This window comes from Geospiza fortis, unplaced genomic scaffold, assembly GCF_000277835.1.
Source record: "Geospiza fortis unplaced genomic scaffold, GeoFor_1.0 scaffold66, whole genome shotgun sequence".
Classification (NCBI taxonomy): Eukaryota; Metazoa; Chordata; class Aves; order Passeriformes; family Thraupidae; genus Geospiza; species Geospiza fortis.
Window position 1 is genome coordinate 4,726,466 of NW_005054312.1, and position 21,670 is coordinate 4,748,135.

Below are 21,670 nucleotides of genomic sequence, written 5' to 3' on the forward strand. Positions count from 1 at the left end.
GGGCAAACTTCTGCACCAACTTCTATGAGAAGTTTGGGAATTTCAGAAACCTTTGCAGACCAAGTTGCTGGTGTCAGGTCCAGCACTCATAGCAGTAGGTGATGTTTGTCTCAACAAAGGTGAGCAGTACAGTGCCCGTGCTCCAAACAAAGTGTGCTTGTCCATAATTCCTCTCCATGTTCATAGAAAGTACTGAAAGATTAAAAGAGGAATGAGAGAAATAGCATAAAGATGCTGATCTTCAGTGAAAGAGTCTCCAGCACACTGGTATTTCAGTGCTCTGGGGTTAGAAGTGAGTTGAGTATGGTGGTGTTTTACCTCTGAAGTGAGATGCTATGCTGATTACAATGATTCATGGTTTAAATATAAACCTTTCCTAATTTGATCCAGGATTTTCCATAGAAATGGTGTGTTATTTCTTCTTCTGCACATACTAAATTATGAGGGATATTTAGAGCTTTTTGGTGACACAGATTTGTTGCTTTCTCCAAAATATTTAGCTGTGCAAGCTTATACTGTTAAGGTCTGGAATGTCTCAAGATGGAAGAGGGAAATGAGACTGCCTGGAGCTGAGCCCAGCATTTCTCTGGCAAATGTGCATCAATAAAACAAAACATTTACACAAATAAATAAGAGATCATGGGGGAAGAGGAGTGGAGAACCCAAATATCTCTCCCCTTATGTCCAGCTTTAACTCAAACACAAATATTAGAGATGGGGGAAAGGGAACAGAGGAAGTGGATAACTTGGTAGACAGAAAAGAATGTGAAAAAGCTGTATTCCAGCACAATCTAAAACTTTCCAGGGAGACAAACGGGGATAAGCAGGTAATACTGTGTGGCCTTTTATAGGAAATCTCCCATTCATAGGAATTTTCTTCATTTCTCCATGACCATGTCTCACTGCTCTTTTTCCCCCACCATTTTCAGATTCTGGATTCACAGGTCCTCTCTACAGTTAACCACAGCAAGTATTTTGTGTACAAATCACTTTGCATCTCACAGAGTTTTGGAGAAGAAACCTGAGAGAGACCTACCAAGGCAACCTCCTGAGCTAATAATTTACTTTAATAATAAAACAATCTCTTTTAAACCAGCATGTTTAAGGTAAGTGGAAAGGGATGCAGTCTTTCATCTACAGATCAGAAGGCAATGAACTCCATCTCTCCCCAAAACTTCACTTTTTGATGTGATCTACGAGACTCTGTGGTGGTTTCTGTCTGGAGCAGAACTGCCCCAGGGAACATGATTGGGACATGCCACTAAACAACACCAGGTGAGAGCCTGACTGCTATGACCTCAAGGAAGAGTCAAGAAGGTGACAGAAGCAAAAAGATCATCCTTCATTCCAGGGCTGCCATAAGATAACAAGATTTTCACAGACTTTGACTCGATCTGTTGTGTTCCTTCAGGGAATTTTAGCTTTAACTTACTTTCCATGAAACCAAAACATCATTGTAGTCATATTCCTTCTAGAAGGCAGGAATGGCTGCAAGTTACTTTCAGGGAGGCAAAACCAGGGTTCCCTGAAAGTAGGTGATACTGGGATAAGAATGCTCATCCAGATAATTTCAAAATACTCATTTAAGCAAAAATGCAGCAGGTGGAAATCTGGCATAAGCAGTAATTTTTGGCATAGAGGTATCTGAACTAGGAAGCATATAATTTACCCCTGATATCAAGAAAAGGTAAGAGTTTCAGAAGGACCTAACTTATTAGGAGAACTGGACAAACTGCCTTTGCTGGTGTTTTAAGAACAAAATTAACCACTTACACTGAAATAACAGTGTTCATTATCCTTTTTCAGAAGAAATATCAAAATGAAATTGAAACTTGTAAAGAGGCAACTAGAAAGATTTGAAAATCCATATAAAAACATAGAGAGGGATCTAGAGGAAAAGTTCTTTTACAAGCAAAGGAAAGCAGATGAGCAAGAATAGAAGAGGGCAGACACAAGCATACCCATGTAAGAGATCATTTAGGCATCCCTAATGACCTCAAATTAAAACATAGCTCCACAGGAATTTGAAAGACATGGCCCTTGTCTTGAGATCTTGCTTGAGAAACAATGCTCACAGGAACGCAAAAGTACCCAGCAGAGATTTATGGAAACAGCAGAAGTACTCTCCATAGTCAAACATGGCTGTTAACATGGTGCTACCCAATGCCTGTTTTAGTGGTATTTTGTGCTGTACTCTGAAGCAATAAAAGATGGGCTCAATGACAAACCTTTTGTCTAAGCCACTGCAGCAATTTCTGTGCTAGAGTGCTGCACTGATAAGGTGCTGATATATATTTCTTGTTCTAATCCACTTCCACTAAGGGAAATCCATTTTTCCTTTCTAGTAGTCACTGGTTTTGCTTCATTTTTCCCACTGAAAAAATCTCCCAATAATTTACCTGTATATTGCTCAAGAAAATGCCTGCAAGCAGTTCTTGCTGCAGTACTGGACAAGAGGAGCCTCCTGCCTGACTTCTCTGAAGCCGCTGAGTTTCTGGGGCCACAGTCCCACTTTTTCAGAAAAGACAGCCTCACATGCCAGGTCAATCAGAGAGGCTGCCTCTGTTCACTGCTGAATTTGAATTAAGGATTTTTCTATTCATCGTTGTTCAATGACTTTGGAATTTTAAAGAATAGAACAAATTGCAATGGCCAAATTTCTGCATTCAAAACAAACTAGCACCAAGAAGGGGGTAATTAGTCAGATGAATTAGTCTGTGGAGAGGGAGTCAATCTGGGAATCATGTGCTTAATAGAGCAATCACAGAGCTCTAGAGATGGGCTCATGGGTGGGTTTTCCAGGGACCAGGGAAATTACTGCAGCAGCCAGACCAGTAACAGCTGCTGTAACAAAAGCACAAACTAGATGCCAGGCCCTGTGAGTTCAGGAGGAAATACAAATCAGGATCTGACACTGAATTCATGAGGTGCTGACGTCAACAGTGTTGCACCAGGAATGCTCTTGGCCCCTGTGCAAACCTAGCTCCACCAGAATTCCCCCTGCACATTCCCTGGAACTCCCACCCAAACCCTCTGCCCTTTGAAGCCATGGACCCCTTTGGTGTTTGTCTGTTGAGAGCACGAGGGGTTGAAAGCCTGTTTTCCACTTTGCAGCCCACTGCACAGCACACGGCGTCTGCAGCAATTAAACCCAACTGGCTGGGGCTGCACTGATCCCGGCTGGTGAGTGAAACCCAGGCTGGAACCAGGCTATGAGCTCCTGCTTCAGAGTTTCACTGCGAGCGAAGGCCAGATCTGCTCAAGTTCACAAACACTTTGACAAACCGGGTCATGCTTTAATCACATCTGACTGTTCTGAGAGGAAAAAATGTGCAGTGTGGAGAGATCAAGATGTTTTGGTTTTTTAGTTTTTGTTGTTGTTGTTGTTGTTGTTGTTGTTTTGTATCTTGTTTTGTTTTTTATTTTTTTAGTTTTGTTTTGTTCTTTTTTTTTTTCTGAGAAGAAAGCCACTTTGTGTGTGAGAGGTCAATAAATATCCAGGCAGCTCAGGGCAGCCACAGTTGTTGGGAATTTCACTCCCATTTCCCTGGGTGGGCTGGGTTGTGAGCCAGGCTCCGAGCTGGAATTTCAGGCCACAATTTGGACAGGCATGTGAAAATTTTGATCTCAATAAGAATGAGCAAGCAGGACTTGCCCAAAGTTCCCTTCCAGATACAACTGTGTTGGAGCAATAACAAAGATCTGTATGAGAGTTTGAACTTAGCAAGTTCAGTAAGTGCAGCCCCATCTCTGAGAGCTGCCTGGTCTGGGGTGGTCTCTCTGGAAGGACAACTTTTCCTCTAAGGCTTTTAGCTTTCTAGATCCTGGTAAATGTTGTAGAAGGAGGTACACCATGTACAGACTCACACCTCTGTGTCAGATCCCTAAAGACAACACACACTGAGAAGAGCAGGTATTTTTCAAACCTACAGCTGTAACAAACAAACACCTGGGCATTTTGTATTTTCAGAGGAGGTCTGAGCCGGTGGAGGTTTTGGCAAGAGGGAGCAGCTTTATGTCTGTTCTGTACAGCACAAGGCACCAAGTCACAAGGGATGTTTTATCTGCAGAGACTCCGTGTTTCAACAGGTCCCTTGCGTACGGCCCCGCGGAGCGTATCGCAGTACAAACAGGGAGCAGGTGGAGCCTCAGGAGCCCATGAGACTTTTCCAGCTGTGAGGCTACACTGAGCCAAAGAGGAAGCCACAACAAGCTGCTGTCCCATGGGGTCCCACCAGACCCCCAGGTATCACCTGCAAATCTGGGAAGAACTCAGATCTGGCTCTGATCACCCCTCTCATCACCCCTCTTTTACTTTTTGCTAAACCAGGAAAAGCTTTCCCTTTTCTACTCTATTCTTCATAAACCAGCCTGCTTTCTGCCCAAGTTCTACTCCCCTTCTCCTTTGGTTTGGATTTCACCTATGTGCTTGTCATGGCTTAGGAATGCTACTCCCCAGTTCAGTGCCCCTCCTGAGACTCTCTCAAACCACAGGCTCTCTCTTGCTCCCCCTTCTCCTCCCCGTTCCTGCTCTGGTGGAATGGAGTGGAGAATTGAGACACAAAAGATGAAGATCATGGGATGAGATAAGAACTATTTACTGGAAACAGCAATGATATAAGAAAAAAACAGTAACAGCAACAATGTTTATTACAAAAGTACACAAAAGAGAGGGTGATTCACATGCAAAAATGCTCACCACAGACCCCAAGACAATGAAGAATGGTGGACAGCTTATCCTCCCCTCCTGCCCACCACATTTTTTTGGCCAGAAGCCACACCCTTCTTTTACTAACTGAAGAGTTCCTTTCCTCCACCCTCAACAACCATGTGAGGTGGTATGGACTAACAACTGTCTCATGGCCAAAACTAGGACAGAGATGCTACTCCCTCACAAAAAATATCAAATAGTGCATGCACTATCCTGGGATCATGTGCAAGGGCAATTCTTACTCATCACCCATGTGCCTCAACTTAAAAACCAGGGCTCATTGCATCTGAAACACAGCCTTTGCTCTCAACAATTTCTACGGCAAATATCAACCTGAAAGATCCTATGGGTTATATAGGCTGCCAGAGAGAGTATTCTCAGGGATTTTGCAGCTTGGTAAAGTTAGTATTTGCTTCAGGAAAAGGAAAAGTTACAGGCCTTCCAAGTCCACTAGTATCAAGGGATTCATCCTTACTCCCAAAGGATTAGCTATTATAAGGATTAAAAGCTACAGAAATAGGACATAAGGAAAGCACAGAGAAAAAAAAAGGTGGGGCAGGCATATTTTTGACCTACGCTATTATCTAATAATTTTGAGAGTTAGAACATTGAACTTTCTGCTAATCATTTGTTAGCTTTTTATTATTATATGCTTTCTCAAAATATTTGAATATTCTCTACCATTTTCAGCCACACTTTCAAGGGTTACAGAAATAGAAGGGTTTACACACAGAATGATATCACAGCCAGCATGAAAAAAAATCTCTGCCGTGCGGGAAGTTTGGACTGAATTAAAAAAAAAAGTTACAAACTGAAGAAATAGGGGCTGAACTTCTTCTGCCATGAGAAAAGGAACAGAGAAAAAGGGATAAAGGAAGGAAAGAAAGTAGGGCAGAGCTCACTGGGGAACACACTAACCAACCTGACTCACCAGTACTCTGGCACAAGTGCAGTGGGGGTCCACGACCTGATTTGGTATCCCCAGGGGTCTCTTGCCCTAGATCTGGCAGGGTCAAAGTCTTCCTCAGCTAAACCTGAAAAAGTCAAGTCTGTCTGTGGTAGTGGGAGGAAGTTATTCTGCAAAAGTTTTCTTGACAGAATCTGAGAAAATATATCCTGCCCTGAAGGACAGAAGGAACAATCCTTCTGGATAAGATCTGTGGGTGATGTTCTCTGGGATACTTTCACTTAGTAGTGTGTAGCACATTGCTAGTAAGACGTTATGAAAGTGCAAATTCAGAGAGGAAAAACAAACTCTAGCCAGACTCTTAGAACTGAGCTCTATCTGCTGTTTGGCTGAGGAAAAAAACAAAAACAAAAACAACAAGTCAGACTGGCCATGATACTAAGAAATCCTGCAGAGGGACTGGGTTTGTTTTAGCAGAAAGGACAGGAGGGAAAAGTAACGATCTGTGATGCTGGGAAATCAGAATAAATTAGGTTGAAAAAGACCTCTGAGATCACTGAGTCCAACCTTTTACCAATCGCCACCTTCTCAACTAGGTCATGGCACTAAGTACCCCATCCAGTCTTTTCTTGAACGCCTGCAGGGACAGTGACTGCACCACCTCCTTGGGCAGTCCATTCCAATGTTTAACAATGCTTTCTCTGAAGAAATTCCTCCTGATGTTCAATTTGAACTTTCCCTGGAGCAGCTAAGACTATGTCCTCTTGTCTGGTTTCTAGTTGCACCCAAAGCCTTTCCCTCATTCACTGGGCAGGTCACCTGGTCATAAAAGTCAGGCAGGACTGCCTTTCTCAAACCTATGCTGGGTGGGCCTGATCTACTGGTTTTCCTGTGTCTGTGAAGAACAGCACTGCATCTAACTCCCCACTCTCCAAAGTCTTCACATTTCCACAAGAGATATGGAAATTCTTAGCATTTTCAGTGGGCATTTCTTAGCTTTCCACTGAATGCCACCTCTCCACCCTACTGCATGCCAGCCCATCAGCCTGGAGCTCACAGAAGTTACTAAATCACTAAAGTGTTTAAGTAACATGAAAGAACATGCAGCAGAGGGAAGGTTACCTGAAGTCAGCTTTCATCACCAGCTGTTTACCTGCCCAGCATTTTTTCCAGTTCTTCACCCCCCTAACTGAACCTTGACCTGAAATAACCTGTGTGTTTTTTAAAAACTTTCCACCCAAGTGAACAAGAAATCCTGCTGATTTCAGCATGAAGGAAGAAACCACTTAAAGTAAGCAATAATAATGAAATCAGGCCCTAAAACTTTAGATTAAGCTATGGAAAATTGCACCAGTGACTCATTCTGCCTGGTGACTCCTCATTTAGAATGCTGAGAAATGCAGCTCTGCTTGGAGATGATCTTTGTATGTGAGGGTACAAAGAAGAAGGATAAAGGATGTCCAACATCATCTTGCAGACGAGAAGAGAGAAAACCTGCAACACGTGTTGGTGTAATGGCACAATGAAGTGCAGCAGACCTGACTCCTTCCCAGAGTTTGTCCAGATTTCAGTCTCTGTGAAATCAGGATCACAACAGATCAATAACATCTCAGAAGCAGCTGTTGCATATCTGAACAGCTGATCAGTGCAGCCCATCTACTCAGAGTTTAGCACAGCATCAGGTGGAACAGGAGAGCTGGACAGGCAAGTGGTTATAGCATGGTGCTTGCAGCAGAGGGCTTTAAATCACAGACATAGAAAGAGAGGAAATTCTCTAAAAAATAACAAGAAATGGGGAAAGGCATGGACAGCCCCAAGAAGGAAATACACCTAATTAAAGCCTTTGCAGTGTGCCTCAGAGCAAGGCTGCATGCAGTGGTTTCCCAGAAGCAGGGTCCTGTGCTGTCAGTGCCTTGTAGCAGTGCTCAGGAACACTGGAAGACCATCACTCAGCTGAAGGCAGGCAGGCAGAGTGGCAGGTCACCCAGCTCTGCCACGGTAGTGGGGACAGGGGGATGTGCCGGCAGCTGCTCTGTGGAGCAGGGAGGGAGCACCCAAGCATCATGAAGCTCTGCACTGAGGGTGGGAGCTGGGAAAAGCAGAGCGTTTTACCCACTTCCACAAGAAGGGAATAAAAATGACAAAATGAGAGCCTTAATTGCAGAGTAGAGACATATCATCCCCTCTGCTTTGCACCCCTGTGGGGATGTGCCACACAGATGTCTCTGTCTGGGGTGGTTGCCAGCAGGGCTTTGCAGAGGCTTTGTCTCTGGGCTGCGCACTGGCAAAAAATTATGGCTTTTATGTGCTCTCTAACTGCAATTGCAGCTCCAGTTTTATGCTCCTGCTTTGCTGGAAGACAGTTTGTCCCTCCTCTCCCTCATTTAGCCCTCCTGAGGAGCATAGGGGTGTTATCACAGCCCAAATGACAGATCAGGAGAGAAAAGACTGATGAGTGAAATCACGGATCTGACATCGGAGGCTGAGGTGAAGGTATCCCCATAACAGACAGGCATCGTGTCTGTAGGCAGAGTTGCTGCAAAACAAGAGAGTCAGAGGCAGCAGCTGCAGGGGAGGAATGTAACTGAGCTCACAATCCTTCCTTGGACACTTTCTGTGGTTCCTGGAGGAAGGTCACTGTCATGACAGTAGGAACTTCAGTCCTCCATACTGTTCAAGCAAGACAGACAACTCAAAAGAAGGAGCACTTCAGTGGCTCCAGGACATGTGAAAGGAGCAATTCAGCTGTCAGTGGGTAAAGGTGCCCAAAGGACAGATGGTGTTGAGAAACTCATCTGTTTGTCAGAAGACAGCCCTGAACCTCTGAACCACTCACCTCTCTTATTGCAGAGCTGCTTTTTCACTGGAAAGCAAACAGGCAGGTGTGACTCACGGAATATGAGCTCGACCTCAGGGTTGGAGAGTGCCCCCTTGTCACTGCCCCCAGAGGTTCCCTCAGCCTGAGCACATTTTGCAAGGCAAGGGCAGAGAGTGCTACCACTTTTGCCTTTGCTTGCCTTTAGCATGAGAGGAGGTGAGGCACTAGTTAATGAATTCTGTTCTGTCATGGAACAGGAGAAAAAAAAGGAAGTGTTGTTGAGGGTCCCCCTGAGAATCACTTCTTTTGAAATATCTGGCAAATTGAAAACATTTGGCTTCAGATTAAGTGAAATGTTTTATTAGGTGGAAATCAAGTAATTTCCCTTGGGAGGCATTTTCTACAAAAGCCTAAAGAATCAGACAGAATGGCTGGATTCCCAAAAGAACAGAAACTGTTCCTGGGCTACAGAAGGGAGGTGGTACCACTTGGTCTGAATGAAGCACCTGGCCATGGAACCCACTTTGACCTTAGAAGTTATTGGAAATGAAGAGGAGCAACTTCAGCAGAGACAAAAGGCAGAGTAGCCCTGGCAGTGGTTGTTCAAGCAGGAAAGAATCCCAGGTTCATGGACTTCTATCTGCCCTAATTACCCTTCCTCTTATAGGCTCCCAATCAAGGAACCATCAGATATGCTCCCTGTGTATTTCAGGCTTCTCTTCTGAAGCCATCCCCCATTTCTACAAAAAAAAACTAATATAGACCCCCTGGTGACTGAAGCACTTGGGCACCAGTCTTTGCCAAAGGAGGCTTGGATGTGGGTCTCTCACACCAAAATATCTTCTGCCCTAGTGGGTGGACTGGGAAACCCAGCAGTAACTGCTAGCCAGTTCTGCACAGGAACCCAGTCTGCAAAACATGAAACATCCTGTTACAGAAACATCAAAAAATGGATCAGTCTACATTCAATCATAGATAGACAAAACAATCTGCTTGTTTTTACATAAACTAGTCAATCATTTTGAGCAATTTGGTACTGCAGTCTTTGGCAAAATTAAAACAAAATCTGGTAAAGTGGAGCAAAAAAATGTAATATGCACATATTTCTGGATTTAATTTTTCTTGTATCTTTGCATTAATTATTCTTTCACTGGCTTTTGTCAGTGATGAAAATAGACACTTTTTTTGACCACATGCAGCTTTGTCAGTAACATTTGAATAGCAAACCAGCTATGTGGCAGGACCCAAATTGTGGGGTACCAGGCAGATGTGCACTGCTCCAAGAGATATGTGAGCAAAGCCTCCTATGTTCCACTGATATGTGGGATCAACAAGGTTATTTGGGATCCATGAGGGTGCTGTAAATACTAGAGGGAAAGACAACCAGATTTTCCATAAACAGCGTCAAGGTCTTTTTGTGTCAGCAGTCAGCACCTCAGAAAATTACCTCATGATAAGGTTTTCAGGGACAGAAAAGTTCTGCACAGATTTCTAGCTTCCTTGACGTAAGTGCTTGCAACACACACTTAACTGAACGTGCTCTTCTTCAGGGCCAATTTATGCTTGTTTTATTATCCTTTCCAAAATATCTCACTGGGGTCATGAGAAGTGCTACGCAGCCAAGTCAAGTGACAAGCGTCAGCATGTGAAAGCAAAAACAAACCATTTTTAAAGGAATTAGAGAGTCTAATGACTGAGCTAATCTTAAACTGTTTCAGGAAAAAAAATGCATCTGGTAAAGGAGAGAAACTAGAGGTTTTTATATCCATTTACTCCCCCAGGTGAAACTCCTCTGCACCTCAGATGCAAAGCCAAGCATAGCAGAGACAGCAGCAGGCTGGCCAAAGCAGGGATCTGGCATCAGAACATGCTATTCCCAGACTACACTGATTAGTCCATCATTTCTAGCACAGCCTCTGACAAAGCCAGCTCCCCACGTTGTCTTTGCCATCTGTAAAATCAGGAGAACAGGTGGATTTGTCCTACTTCCAAACCAGTAATGACCAAGCCTCACAAGCTGTACTGTATTCCCACGCCTGTGAGACAGAAAGATATTACTGCCCCCGCTTTGAAAATGAGGAGCCAAGAACAGGTGAAATGTAACTGTTTGCCCAAATTATCACATAAAACTGATGACAGAGCAGCTGACTCAAAACTAGTTGTCCTGTCCCTAGGTCAGGACTTCAATTCTTAACAGCTTACTCCCAGCCTGACCTGAGATTTGATCTAGAAGGTAAATACTGATGGCTCTGGGTGAGTTTTTCATTTTTCTTACAGGACTGCAGTTCTTGGAATTTACTTCATTAAGATCTCAGTCTCTGTTTACTTATGGTCAGCAAAATTGCATGCAGAGAAGCTCAAGCATCCCACAGGTAGTACAATGTCAATATCCTGTGAAGTCACTTGGAAGTGAAGCAGTAGGCATGCCAAGGCTTTAGAGGCACAATATTTCAGATTTGATACGAATACAAAGAATTGGGTCATGGGATCTCTTCAGCCAACAATTAAACTTCCCTCGAGGTTTTGGCTCTCTGGGGTGGGGTTTTGTTCAAGCCCTAAATATACTTGTGACCGAATTCCAAAGAAAGGAACAACTTCTGAATATAGAAAATACTAACACTATTTTTTCTTGGTTCTGTTGAGCTTCAAACTCATACCGTAGAGACAGAACGGACCAATACCTTATCAGAACCTGTAAAACAATTTTCTTTCTTGCAAAGAATTTTAAAAATGGCCAAACTTGTTCTGCCCTTAATCTCCACTGGATGAGCCTCTGGAGCCCATGTGCAAGTAAACTTCAGTGTAAATTATGTTTTAAACAGCAATAAAAGCAACTGCTATCTAAGAGTATAGTGGTTGTCACGGCACATCTGCTCAAAATTTCAGCAACAATAAGGTGGAAGTCAGGTCTCAAGCTAGCTGACTAATAGGATTTCCTTTCTGTAGACATTTTCAATAACTTGAAATGTAATTTCAAATAGGCATTGAAAAAGTTTGTATGTTTCCTATAAAGCTGAAATCCTGTGAGATGTTATTTCAGAAATGCTAATACATATAAAATACTAGATGCAGGCTAGGACTTCAGTAGCTGTTGAGCAAAATGACCATATCTGGATGTTTTTCCAATATCATGGCTGCTCAGAACTGAATAATGATGGCAAACGTATTTGGGAGTGTGCAGCAACAAAACTGAAGAGTCACATCAGCCTCATGCAAGAATCAAATTTCCAGGTTCTAAGGAGCAAAAGAAGTCCCACTTCAGCCAGCCAGAGCATGCAGGACTGACTACAGGGCAGCAATTCCTGGGCAAACCTCAGCAGCTTTGTTTCTGTGCAGTTCCCAGATCCAACATGTGATAAAACAGGCGAGTTATCCAACATGAGACTGACAATTTAAATTTGTCGAACCACATATGTTTCCATGCAAAATTTCTACTTCAGCACATACACATTTTCTAACTGCATCAGCTTTGGTGAAACATTCCTACTCAGTTCCTACTCAGCTTGCTGAAACAAGCTCTACTTAGTTCTGCTTGCTCCCAAAATTACAATTTCTTCTCATACAAGCAACAGGAGAGCTGTCATTAGGGCCTTATCAAGATCCTTTGGGCATGCAAATGGACAGGGTAATTCTGTTACTGTCATTCCTCAGCTGTAGCAAATCGTGTACATGTGCTCCCTTAACCAATTTGTCACAGTACTTAGAAACACACTGGCCCACGCTAAATAGACAGCAATGACCAGCTCTGCAACACTTCATTAATTACTGTGGAATCATAACCTAGCACAGGAAGGTGCTTTTCAGAGTGGAGCCACAGAGACAAACTTTGTTTTGGAAATAGGCACCTGCATGGTCCATAAAAGCCCAGCTAAGGAAGGAAAGCATGCTCCAATTAATCACTAATGACTGACTTTCCTTTGCGTTGAACACACTGTGCTGAACAAAGCAAACCTAGAGCTTGGAGTATTTAAACAAAAACACAAACGAGTTCATTGAGAGACCATAAAAGGATGCAGTATATAAGAAATCACATTTCTGCATGTTTTCACAGTATCACCTGGGAATGCCCAGAACTGGTACAGCCCCTACACTGGGGCCATGGAGTTCTCACACTGCAGCAGGCCATGTAGGAGGCATCAGATACTCTGCAAATTGCTGAATTCTCTATTAGAAAGAATACAGTTCCTTCTGTATAACAGAAAACCCAGTCACTTTGGTTCCTACAATCAAACAGGTGTGCAAAGACCATCAGGTCCCCACTGTCACAACAGTCCTTGCCAAGTCACTGCTGGCCATCCACCAGGGATGCTGGTACCCAGAGTAAAGACAGAAACATTGGGACAAAGGCATAGGGTCTCCTAGATAGATGGTTTCATCTTCTCATATGGTATGGGTGGCTACAAGCACAGTGTGCCCAGTGACCTGCCTCCTCATGAGCAGCCCCCAGCCCAGCTGCAGAACAGCCTAAATGGATGTGCCCAAGCACAGAACATTCCAGGAGATGGCCTCCAAACCCACACTGAGAGGACATCAGGGTGCTCTTCAAGGAGTCCCTCAGCTACGGTGTCACACCTTTGAGCTCTCTTTGGAGCAAGGATTGTTTCCTATGTATAACTTGTATCAGGCTTGAAGCCTCTGGATGTCACTGACATTGGAGTGACCCAGACCAAGGCCCAAATTAGATGCAATTAAGTAGATGTGTAAATGCACTGAAGAAATTACTGTGGCTCATTACAGATCAGGGGAATATTTACTGACCTGTGCTCATCTGTACAACCCTATCAGGAGCCACATTTCATCCAGAAGAAGATCGAGCCACAATGAGGGATTTTCTCTTCCCACAAGTTCAAACTTAGAAGAGTTAAAACAAAAAGGACCTCTGCCCCAGCTGCATAAATAAGAATATTTCCACTCAGAACAGAACTGAAATGGAGGTTAGATAAGCAAGGCCTTGGCAGCAGGAAAAACAAACAAAGCCAGTCCCAGCTACGCCCACTGAGAAGCAGCTTGTTTTGCCATGAACAGTTTGTCACACAAGGTCTGCAAAGACTGACTGGCAGGCAAGAGCAGCCCATCTAGGTTTCTGTGAGCCCAGATAGGAGGAGGAATGGCTCCCAGTTAGGATGTTTTGAGTGTTGTGACAGGATGGCAGAGCTGCAGCCCACCCAGGCACTCAGCAGCACACCAGCAGCCGGAGGCTCCCTGGGCAGGGGCCTAACCTGGAGGCTGCCCTGATTCCAATACACCACGCCAGTTGAGAACAGGAAGCCATTTTAATCAGACCATGTAATTCCCTGGCAATCCTCACTTCCCTTAAAGAGGTTTTTCACTAATAACAGCCCATCTTGGCTCAGACAGTGGTGGGAAGCTGGGGTTCTTCGGCTGAGATCTCAACACTAAGCTGAAAACAAGAGATATACAAGATCTAGGCAGACATCAGAGCACTCACTTCCACGCATCTCTTTAAGGGATCCCAGAGGTTTAGGAGAGCAGTCTGAGCTCACCCCAATGTCCTCATAGAAATTACACTATTGTAGTCACTCATGAAGGAGCTCCAGCCCTGCATCCTCATGGCTGTGCTGAGCCCAGCTGCACCCACCAACCTCCTCTGCCCTCTGGACACCTCACCCTTTTGTGCTTTGGATAGGCTGGCTGATGAACAGCTCCTTGACTGAGGGGATGATTCAGATACAGCTCTAGCAAGAAGAAACTTCTGTGCTGCGACAGTGACACAGAATACAGCATCTCTGTTTTTGTTGCTCAAGTGTCCTTTCCCCTCCTGCACCTCCCTCAGCTCTCTTCCTCTAATTTTATTCCCAGAGCTGAATGATTGCTTTTAACAAAGATGGTTGAGTCATTTCCAGCTCTGATGTGCCATCTACCAAATGCTTCAGATGACTGATGTCTTAAGAAAGAACCCTGCCTATTCCCTTGCTGCACATCTTAAAGCTGCCAAAATGCAGCAATTATACCCAATTTCTGTGACAAAGAACAAGTAGACCTGTCATTATCACAGCTTCCCCTTGGAAAGGCAGTGGGTGAGAGAAGGAAATACATGATCAGTGTCATAACAATAACAGGCTGATGCATGCTATGAAGCACAGCCAGCTGGAGTCCACATCAAGGTGTCTCTTCATGCCTGAAAATAATGAAGCCCATGAAAGATGGACTTGAACATTACAGGAAGGCACCACTGTTCAGTGGGGGGCTCCAGGGAGCAGTGGTACACCTGCCCTGGATCCTCTGCCACACAGCTGCTGCTACCCCTGTGGTCCAACTCTGTGCTCAGCACAGGCTCCAGAGGACATGAGGCATGGCACATTTGACTCCCACAACATGTAGCATGGGCTCAGCAGAGCACACCCAGAACCTCCAGAACAGGCAAGGCAGCTCTCTGGGGAGGTGCATTACTCTGCTCTGACTTTTCAACACAACACCGACCTCTAACATGGACAAAATTCTGTCACACAGCTGCCAAGTAACCTTTGTATGAGGCTACAGAACATTTTTCTGTGGCTTCACTTCCAGTGTGGGAGAAGGTGCGTACCTTTGGCTTTTATTCCCTCCTACATGTAGTCCCAGAAGAGATGCTGAAGGTTAACAGAGGAATGGCCATGCCTATGTTCCCCAGGCAGCACCGGCATCTCTTGTGGATTTTGGCAAGGCAGTGTACACAGCAGCTTGCTGGGTACTTCCCTGACTACCTCAAGCAACCAAGGCAAAGCCACACAGTGCACCCCTCCTTCCTCATACTCTTCATGTTCATCTCCATAACTCCCCCACCCTTTGCTGGTCGCTAGTTTCTCGTGGACATAACTGATTGGATGTTGCCTGGCTCAGAAGATGCCTGACATGTTCCAGTGTGCCTCACAGCAATGAGGAATCCTTCCCTGGAGAAAGGAGGGGAGGCAGCAGGCCTTGCTATCTACAGAGGACTCATGTGCAGAAGGTTGGAGACCTCTAGCTTTGTTCAGCCATAGTGTGAGGCTGACAGATGAAGGAAGAACAAGTAGAAGAGACAAGGCAATTGGACAAGTCACAGTCCTCAGACCTGAGCTTCCTTGCATGTCCCTTGTGTCTGGCTGCACAGATTTGGATACCATCACAAATTTCAACAAACAAAACAAAATCTTTCACCTGCCTGACCACTCCCTTTTCAAGGGGTCTGTACCACTCCTGCTTTTCCCATCTTTCTTTCCTATCTCATTTTCTCTGCCCTCATATTCTACTCCTCGTCCTTCTCTTTTCACAGCCTATAACTCTTTCAACTCATCACATGGGCTTCTAAAACACAGGACCCATTACACCTGAGCCAAGCCCTTTCCATCTCATGGCTAAAGCTCTCCTCTCCTCTCCCTTTTCCTCTCTCATCAGCCCACAAAATCCCTTTCCCCACTGCCTGCTGTCTCCAGTCAACATGGGCATGTTACACACTAGCACAACCCTACCAGCCATTGCTCCCCATCCTTTGCTGTTTTAAGCTCAAACCAACACAATATAACCATGCAAGTTTGAGTCATCCCTTCCTGCTCCCATCTAACAAGAGTCAGATGCTGTGATTTCTAAGGTCTGATCCTGAAAGTCAAAGACCAGAGAGACCTCAGCTGTCCCAGTCATTTCCCTGCACTCAGCCTTCCAGCTCCTGACTGGGTCCAAACAAAACAAACTGATGAGGAGCCTATGGCTTGAGCCTGCCCTTTTACTGGTTCAACACTTTATATTGATGAAATAAAAGTGTAAGTGAGAGCAGAAGAAAGGTAAGGACCAACACTCGGGAGTCTGGAAAGCAATATACTATTTGTATTGTTGGCAGGAGATTGGCTTTATAAGTAAGTCAGCTTATGCTTATGTTTTCAGGTTTGAGCCTTGCCTATATCCCTTGGAAAAAAGCCAGGCACACCCTCCCATCCAAAGGACAGTCGCAGGGACCAGCTCTTTCAGGTATTTTGTATATTTTAGCAATAAGAATGCCCTTGGACAAAAGTCATCATTGCTCTGTGGCAGGGTCACTGATCCAGCCTTGCCAAAAGTACAGCAAAGTTTTCTTTAGAGCTGAGTGCTTGTCTCCCCAGAGCAAGTCTCTGCCTCAGATACCACTGCCTGTCAACTCATTTCTCTGTTGTCATCCAAAAGAAGGAATAACAAGTGAAAAACACAAAGCAGTGTGGCCTGGGAAAATTCTGACAGCCTGACAAAGGAAAGCAGAGGAAGTATCTACTTGTTTATATATTCTGAGATCTTTGAATAAAGATTTCCCTGAAAAAACATCGTGACTTCCTCTAACCAGACAAAGAAAAGAAGATGTCAGCTTGTATCTTATCAGATTTTCTGGTGTAAAATCTAAACCAGGTATTTAGATGGATGATGCCATTCAATGACAGTAATGTTTCTTCTGAGAAGCACTACCTGCATTTAAAAACACAGACTAAACCAAACCCACTAAAAGAACAGAGTGTACAGAAACTACACACCACCCACTCAGCCTTACAGATGCAAAACAACTGAACCCACAAGGAAGAAAACAAACAGGGGAGGCAGCCAGAGCACAATGCCTGGCTCAGGCAGCAGCAACCAAGCAGCAGCTGTTTCACAAAGGTGGGTAGATGGCTGCACAAACACAGCCCTGGGCATGTGGTCCCCCAAGTCACCACAGAGGCCCATGTGGAGCTGCCAGGGGTTCCAGCTGCCTCCTGCTCCAGCACCAGAGCATGTTTCTCTATGCTTCTCTAGCCCCAGATCATATTTCTCCATATGAAACACACTTGCAGAGCAGTAGTGCCCCAGACCTCCCCACGTACAGTAAGTACATGCTTGGTCCCTGTTGGTTCAGACACTTCAGGAAGGGCAGCAAGACTAATATGGGAAATGGAGGGGAAAGTTGATATGGAAATACTTCAGAATATCTCAGCAAAGAGCACAACAATAGGATTACATTGGCTCAAAAAAGGACAGAGCAAGGGAATTTTCCTTGGGTATTAAGACACAAAACAAACCCTGATGAAGCTGGTCAAGCAGTGCAAGAGGCTCCTGGAGAAGCTGTGAATTCACCATTATTGAAGATATTCAGCAATCAGCCAAATGTGACCCTAAGTGGCTTTGCAGTTGGTCTTGCTTTGAGTGGATGGAAGGACCAGGTGATCTTCAGAGAGCTCTTCCAGTCCAAATTAAAACAATGGTGTTTGATCAAAAGCTACCATTAAGAATTGGAATCAAACAGGAGCTTGAGAATGGCTATTCACAGTCCTTAGGAAGAGAACTGTGATCAGGGGGACAAACCAAATGCAGAATGATTTGGAAATATTGTTATTAAAATGAACTTGATCAAATAGGTTTTATTGAAATCACAGGCCATTTATATGCCTGACATTCCTGATATTGCTGGATACATCCAGAGTGAGAAAGCCAGAGTGAGGAGAAAGTCTTTCTCCACCTCCAAGAGATGTCTTTCCTGCCCACCATGCTTTGCATATTGCAGAGCTGAGTAGGGATCTGCAGAGGCAGTGCCGAGAGGTTCTGGCAGGCAGGAGTGACCTCTCCTGGAGACTGCCAGCCCGGTAGCCCTGCTCCAGGGACAGCAGGAGCCCAGCCACAGGCTGTGGTTGCCTCTGTTTGGCCAGAGGGCAAGAGAGAGGCCCCTGATAAATCTCGGCAGGCACCCAAGACACACTCACAGTGGACACCACCATAACATTGTCAGCCTGCAGAGAAACACATCTTTGGAAAGCACCTCTGTTTTGTATTTGGCATGAGCAGGATTACCTGATAATGAAGTGCTCTCTATTTCATCCATAAGCACAGTCTTTAAGTAGATTTGATACAAAAGATATTTAAATCAGAAGGGCCTATTCCAGTTAACCTGTCTTTGGAACAGGGTGAAATGCAAAAAGGTGACTGTAGAGAACAGTGACAGTTATTAAAAATAGTGACCTAATTAGTCACAATTACATAATTACAGAAAAGTTGGTGTTGGGAGGGACTTCTGGAAGTCACCTCATCCAAGCTTCTGCACAAACAGATGTGGTGAGGTGGTGAGGTTGTTCAGAGACTTGTCTCGTTCAGTTTTAGTATCTGCAGAGACAAAAATTCCACTTTCTGTCCAGGAAAGGTGCTTATCTTTTTATGGAATCAGGTCTTATTAAAACACAGTCCCATATTTGGTGACATCACTAGTTTATTTTATGTAGATAACTCTATGAGTACATTTATGTCAAGAGTCACTTTACAGCCTCACTTGACACTGCCATATGAAAGCAGCAACCCACAGCATTAGTATTGCTCATGGAAAGCAGGTAGCATTAACTATGATACAAAAATGGTGAGCTTGGAAAGACAAGGAGCATGCTCAGATGTACCTAAAAGCCTGTCCAACACGACAAATTAAGTTGTACATGATGGTAGTTAATGCATCCAAATTTGGATCAGTCATATGGTAGTAAAGGATGGTGAGGGTTACATGGATACAACGGAAGACAGTTCCTCACAAAATAGAATGTCCATAAGGGATGGTTAAAGTCTGACTCTACCCAAGGGTCATGGTACCTAGTAAAACATGATCCTATTGCTAGAACAAATGTGATTCTTGGACATAAAAGTACAAATAATCCTGCAATAGCAGAGATGAGGCATTATCTTAGCATACATTAGCAGCAGAAACAACTCCGCTGTATCGAAAGAGAATGTGCAGTTTTATGTCAGTGTTCACAGTTTAAAAACTACACAGAAATGGTCAAGAGTTCAGGGAAGAGCTTCAAGAAAGACACAGCATCTGGAAAACATACTTCTAGCAAGAATCTTAAGAAGGTCAACCCAAGTTTACCCAACAGAAGTTCAAAAGATGATTTGTAATTACCAGCACCAGAAGAAATTACAATAAATAGGGTTTTCAATCAGGTAGAGAAAAAAACCCAGGAATATAATTTGATGAGTGGTTAGAAGCCAAGCAAATTCAGAGGAACTATAGGGAGCACTGTTTAAAAGCCATTACCTATTAGAACCATTTACATAGGAATGGGATAAGCTTCCATAGTTTGAGACCTTGAACTGAAGACAAAACAGCCTTTTTTCAAAGATACAATGCATCTCAAGAAATGTTGGAGCAGAAATTATTGGGTGAGATTTATTGTCAGAACAGATAATTGTAAAGGTCCCTCTGGTCTTAAAAATATGAAAAGTGCCCAGGAAGAACAGAAAAGACCTCTGAAAGCACTGAAATACATCTGAACAAATTGTGCTGTGTTATGAAAGAGATTTTAATTACTATTAGAAGTTGCAAAAGAACATGAAATCTTTTTGAAAGCCACAATTTCTTTAATAAATATTAAAAATCCAGTGAGTAAATCCTTCACGTATCTGCCAACAACTGAAGAAAGAGGAAGGATGTCTGTAGAAAACAAAAAAGAGGTCACAGAAGTATTTCTTCTCTGCAAAACACAAGTGTAAATGTAGAATAATTTTGGTGCAACTTAGAGCAACACCTGGCCTATTACTTTAAACAAATAAGGCAGAGTTTTGTGCTCTCATAAAATCAAACACAGAAAACAAAGGAAGGTGTAAAAATTACAGTTAAGAGATTGCTCAGTTAATTACAGTTAAGAGATGTTGTTGAGTTTGCTCTCCCCAGTTTTTGAAAGCTGGCCTTGTGCCTCGTGTTTTTGTATATTTGCAGAGGAATTGTGGTTGCAGAATACCACCAAACCACCACTGTGTGCTAGTGCCAGTGACAATGTGCAGTTGCAGGCTGCAAGGGAGACTCAAGCTCTGGCACAGGATTGCCTGGGAAGTGCTGTTTTGATGTGAAACCAGATGGTGCTTCAGTGGTGTTTTGCTTTGAGATTTCTGGGTTTGCTCAAATCCAGGAAACTCAGGAGGAGGGAAACCATAAGCAGATGAAAACATACCCAACTAACAAACAGAGTTTGCACAAGCTCCCCTGTGCACAGTCTGGGGAGAAGTGTAACCCTGGCCTTTCCCACTGGAGCCACACTGGGACCCAGCACACAGGAGCCGTGCCGCGAGTGAGGACATGCAGACGGTGGGAGACCTACCAACCCAGCTCCTTGGGCAGATGGGAAAGGAAACAGGAACTCAAAACAGAATCATGCTTCACAGAAGATTTTTTTTTTCTAAAATAAATCCCAACAACCACCAGCTGGTTCTCATTTCAGTCTGCAGATGAATAGATTTCAAGCAGAAAAGCAGCAACAGATGCCTCAGTGCTGCTCTGCAGGAAGCAGAGAGGCAATTATCCACATGGAACTCACCCCTGGGGTTTACAACTCAGGAGGCTGTGCCATGCCAACCTGGCCCACAGCCTGAGAGCTGCACCCTGCCAATGACTACTGCTGTTGCTCTTCCAGCCCTAGGTGCATCACAAGGCATGGCTGTGCTCTGGGAGCTGGAATAAAGTCTGCCCTTTCCTTTCACATGCCCAGAACCGTTTGTGAGCTGGGGAAGTGTAGAGGGAGGCACAAGAAGAGAGCTGGGACAGACAAGGCAAGACTTTCCCAGCTGTCCTCAGGAGGGAGGATGGGGCCTGTGCTCAGCTCTCAGTGGTCTTTTGGCAGCAGAAAGCAAAGATGATCTGCCAGTTACAGGTTTTACCTACTGAAGTCCCCATGGTTTCTCTCTACTTAGACCCAAGGGAGAAGAGCTGAAGGCCACAGCCTTTCAGGAAGCATGTCACCTCCCTCCATGTGCACCTTACTCTGTGTGAGAAAGCCCCTTGAAACCAACTCCACACAGGCCCTGAGAGCCTCTCTGCTTGGTCTGCAAAACTGTTTGCCCATAAGAATTCAAGTTGCATCAAGTGACACACAGGAGCCCTGGGACACAGTCCAGCCAAACCCCCAGCCTGGGGCTTTCCATCTCTCACACCACCACCCCACCCTCAGCCACAGGGTACCTGATAGAGCAGCAGCAGCCTGGGCAGCTTCAGCCATAAAACCAGCATGGGAGTCCAGTAGGTAGGGAATGGCCTTTGCAAGGTGGCTGCGCATTTCCTGCACTCCTGAGGACCACCCTTGTGCCAAGATGGGAAGCAGGAGACTGAAGCTACTTTCATGGCTTTTACAGAGCCTACAAAATCCTTTCTCCAAGGAGATGTATATAAGGAATTACTGGTGGATTAGCTCAAGCTGAGCCTTGAGGAGGAGGCAGCGGTTTGGGTTGATGTTGGGATGGGACACACATGTGTGTGCAGCAGAGGCAGCCTCAGCACAGCCTGGCCCACCATTCC